Source organism: Lucilia cuprina, chromosome 2 (assembly GCF_022045245.1).
Source record: "Lucilia cuprina isolate Lc7/37 chromosome 2, ASM2204524v1, whole genome shotgun sequence".
Lineage (NCBI taxonomy): Eukaryota > Metazoa > Arthropoda > Insecta > Diptera > Calliphoridae > Lucilia > Lucilia cuprina.
Genome location: NC_060950.1, coordinates 51,341,534 through 51,346,589, shown reverse-complemented (window position 1 = coordinate 51,346,589; position 5,056 = coordinate 51,341,534). Strand labels below are relative to the sequence as shown.

At 27.7% G+C, this 5,056-nt stretch overlaps 1 long non-coding RNA gene across 1 annotated transcript in view; it reads right to left on the bottom strand.

Annotated features, from left to right (window-relative positions):
* LOC124418570 overlaps positions 1–2,916 on the bottom strand; it is a 49,552-nt gene extending 46,636 nt beyond the window's left edge. Inside the window, exons 1-3 of the long non-coding RNA XR_006940075.1 lie at positions 2,441–2,916; positions 2,103–2,149; positions 1,793–1,936 (exon numbers count right to left, since the gene is read on the bottom strand). This is a non-coding gene — a long non-coding RNA (uncharacterized LOC124418570). The remainder of the gene's footprint in view (positions 1–1,792; positions 1,937–2,102; positions 2,150–2,440) is intronic.
* Positions 2,917–5,056: the final 2,140 nt, after the last annotated feature.

Genomic DNA, 5,056 nt, shown 5'->3' with positions numbered 1-5,056 from the left:
TTATTATAGAAAGTTAGTTGTTATACCTTTCCTAATAAATTTGTGGGGAAAATACAATCTTTGATTGCAAATAGGTTGATTTTTCATTAATATAATATACAATTAATATAATAAAGAATTTAAACATTTACAAATGATTCAGGGTCTTATAGTTATACCAAATACAATCAAATAGCAGAAAGTTTTCAATGATGGTTAACATTAAAATATCAAAATATACAAAATGAACTAGTTTTAAAAAAGTTGCCTATAGACATGGCAAAACAGTTCCTATTAGATTTTCATGTTTTCTACCTTAGGACTATGAAAATATTATTAATGGCATTGACATGACTAAAAGATAATTTATTTTCTTAAAAAAGAGAAAACGAATTATGAACTCCTCAGCTCTTCTTCAAAAGAAATGGAGATCCTTTTCCATTAGAAGTATTACGGCATCGTCTAAATATCAGATAGGCCCTTTCTCGGATAGTATTGAGCCTCAATGCTCTCCAAACACTACCAATAGACATCATAAACAAATTTTCATTCCATGTGACTTGCCTAGTTGTGATGGAATATCTATTGAAAGCGTAGTATAAGGATAGAAAAGAAAATGATTCATTATATTCTGGAAACAATTTAATTTTAAACTCTGAATTATATAATATCAAATCCCTGATACAACGAGATTTAATAGAATCTCAAGAACCAAAAAAGAATTGGACCGTTGGAAAGCAGCAGATCACAGATTATTTTTGTTGTGTACTAGGCCAACTATTATATCAAAATGTTTAAGTGCTGAAAGATATATACATTTTTAAAGCTTAGTTTAGTCTGGATATTATTGGGTGAAAATCAGTATTTCCTAGAAGAGAATACAGCTTTACAGTAGTTTCATGTTGTCAAATTGCTCTGTTCGTTAAACAGCGGTAATACTTTTAAATTCGAACATTATTTCCAAGAAATAAAATCTTGCATTAGCTCTCAAATTTATAATTTATAACAGAATGGCAGAAAAAAAAAAAACAAAATAACATATAAAGTATATATATTCTGGATCCTTATAGGTAGCGGAGTTGATAAAGCTCTGTCCGTCTGAATGTTTGTTGAAATCAGGTTTTAGAGGACCCCAGATATCGGTGAGATCCGAATATTCAATAATTCTGATAGACATGCTTTCGAGAAGATCGCTATTTAAAATCAGCAAAATCAGCCCATAAATACTGGAGAAATACCCATAAAAGGGAACTTTTTGGTACTTCAAAAGGTACTTTCTGAGTTTTCTATAATAATGAACCCAGAAACATGAAAATAAGTATGTAGAGCCCGGATTAGACGAGAACGAATCAAAGAGGATTTTTCGAAACTTTTTCGTTTTAGAAAAAAATATTTTTGAATTTTTTTATTTGTATTTTTATACCTTTGGCCTGGTCCACACTAGTAAACTTTTGTTGAGAAACTTTTTCATAATTCTTTTTTGAAGTTTCGTTAATGTTCACACATCGAAACTTTTGTTTTAGAAACTATGTATTATTTGCATTGATTTGTTATACGAATGGAAAGAACACTGGGAAACTTTTGTATTCAAGTGTGAACCACTGGGAAACAGTTGCCCAAACAAAAGTTTCCAAAAAAAGTTGTGATTTTCAATTATTTGTCTATTCCTTCATCCTCTTTTTCTTCTTCTTTTCCATCAACCATTTTATTCGAATCTTCTTTTGTTTCTTTTTCTTCATTGTTTTTCCCCAAAATGTGATCATAAAACTAAAAAAAACATGGTGTTAATTAAAATTTTATATTCAAAACTCACATAATGAACACGTTTTTTATGTAGTACATATTCCTCTTATTAGCGACAAATTTTACGACTTTATTTTTGGATTCTCTTCAAAATATCATCAAAGTTGAAAGAGTTCCTTTCGATAGTCTTCTCGGCATTCACATTCTCTACAGCCTTTAATATATAGACATAAATAAAGATCTTATTAATATACCAAATAAATCTAGTGATAAATATAATATAATTATGTAAATTTTCTTGATTTGTTCTTAAACTAAACAGTAATTAAAACAGCTGAGAAATAATTTTATTTAGTTTTTATTACTTCAATGTGTCTTACCTTTTTATTATTCTTTCTTCTTTAAAATATGCGTCAAAATTGTTTTTCTGAATACATTAATAAAAACTATTAAACTCACATTTTATTTAAAAAATTGTGTAAGAGCAATAACAAATGCAGCTCGAATTCATATTTCGATTAAAATGTTAGATTTTGAATTCAATTCAAGATGAAGTCAATTCATTTTTAGTTAACCATTAACTTTTGACATTGAAAAATGTCAATTTCAATAAAAATTTCTCAATAAGCAACCACGTAAGTGATATTTTAAAAAATCAGAATTTGAACGGCAATATGTTTCAATATTTCAATAATATAAATGAATGAATTTGTGGTACTATGTTGGTACTACTGATGATTATGGTAAGGACTTTCCAGCAAACAAGTTGTTTGCCTGCATCGGAATAATAGCGTATTTAGATGGACCTTTTTCATCTGAATAAAATTCCATAAACTGATTCAGATCCAAGAATTATAGAAACATAGATTGCGCATTCAGTATGTAAAAAAATGTTCGTTCTGCGCATGTACGTCATATCAACCTAGAACTTGAGAAAAATAAAAGCAAAACATAAACAAAGTGACATTTTTGGAAAATAAAAAATATTTCGATACAAATAAAATACATAATACAAATAAAAAAACTAATTTCGCACGCCTTGGAGTTGTTGGTGCTTTTGCAATTTTTCACAGCGCATTTCATATTTAAAGTATTTTATTTTTTTTAAATCTTTACAAAATTTTGTAACGTTTTTAATTTTTTTTTAAATTTTTTTTGACGTCAATCACTTTATTTGCTGATGTGACGTAGCACGTCGAACACCTGTTGATTTAAACCAAAAAAAAACTGTGCAATGCGTAATCTATATTTTTATAATTCTTGATTCAGATCCTCAAACAAAATGTTGAGTAAAATCAAGGCAAATTCATACAAGGTGGTGTTATTTAATCAGCTGATATTTTTCTTAATTCGATTGGTTTACGTAGCTGTCAAAGTTTGTTATCGTTTACATTTTTATATACATATCAACATTTCCGTTTAATGGAGAAAAACTTCGTTTATATTTTGAATTATTCAAGTAAAAAATCTAAAGATCCCAAGTATTTCGTAAACAAATATCATTTTATTTAAACAGTGTTATAATTGATATGCATACAAAAATTTTATTTAAAATTATTTTCTATTTAATGTTAACTTATTAAACCATATTATTTAAGAATCTCTTCCGGAACATTTATATTAAGAAACACATATGAAGAATTTAGCCAAACAGCGGCAGCTTGTTTTTACATTATGGCTTAATTCAGAAATCTATTAAATATTGACATATTAAAAATATTGTTTCATATACATATATACTATGTAGATAAAGATATTACCTAAAAAGATATTAAAAACCCCGTATGAGTTAATTACTGGCCGGCTGCTGATACTTTATTGCCAAATATTTAAAATTACTCCGCCGGAGTAGAATTATCAATTCGCAACAAAATTCATTCATTCGTAATATAATTTTTTCATGAATATGTACTTTTTTATGTTTATTTTTCACAAAAAATTTTCTTTTACTTAACTTTAGGCACTCACTTAAATTTTGTAAAATTATCTGCCGGAATAAAATTTTTCGTTTGAAACAAACATTATTTAATTCAGAATATATTTTTATCGCAAATTTTTATATCCTTATCTTTTAATATGCAAAAATTTTACAAAAAGATGAATTCTCCGTTTTAATGTTTTTTGACATTTACTTAAACCAAATGCAAAAACAAAAAAAGTAAAATGTTATTGTTGCAGAACTGCCACGTTGTATCAATTCGCCTGGGTGCATATGTATTACGAAGGAAATTAGACAAACTATTTGGGTTAAAAGATTATGGTGATGAAAACAGAACGTCGAGAATAGCCACCGAAGTATTGGTTCATAATAGCTGTTATGCTCAAGTTATAAAAAAATATATTTTTGAAGCTATTGAATACTTACAAAGTATTGGTCTTAAACGTGTTCATTTTGTAAGCGGCCAGGTATAAAACTTTATTAGTTTATTTAAATTATTAAATGTTTCGCCATAGACTCCCAATTTTGCAGTCAACTCCACATTTAATAAAAAGTACTAAAAATTGTTAAGCGAACTCTAAAAATAGTGCATATAGAATATTTTTATAATATTGATTCTAATTTAATAATAAGGCGGGCTCCTAAAATAACTGATATCCACATAAGGCCCCATAGACAAAGTATGAAAGTTCGTCTTGCTACTTAAGACTTTAGTAAGACAGTAATTTTTAATAATTTATTTGATATCTACAAATTCAAAATTTCCGTCTGGAAAAAATTTGTTTTGTGGAAATGAAGATCAAATAGAATTTAAAAAAATGTTAGACCAAATGATAGTTGATGATAATTTAGATGCCTTAATTTTTGGGCGATAATGCGTTTACTTATGTTTGCTTGTACAAAACAGCCCGATCTCTACATAATTGCTCGATCCCTTTACCAAGATTCGATGACGTTTATAAATTCTATAAATACACATTTACCCAAGAGAAAGAGTTTGATAAAAATAATTTAGTTAGACCACCTAATGATATCATTTTATATGTAGAACAATTAAATAATGAATTTTGATAGATGCTGCCATATAAAAAGTATATCAGAAATGAAAAGTCTGTATACCTCTTCATAAGAACAACACTTTATTTTGTCTTAAAATATTTCAATAGAGATGCAGCCATCCCTAATCTAAAGCATAAAGCTTTAAAGCTTTCTTATATATAAAGTTTTCTTTTATTTAAAAGTATATTTTTTATTGTCTGACCGATATCCGTGGACTTTCTAATTTTATAATCTTAGAAATATTTGTTAAATGCAGACGTCGGCGCTACTATTGTTCTGAATACGAAGATTTTCGGCAGTTTACATGTACACAACACGATCGCATACAAACTTCTC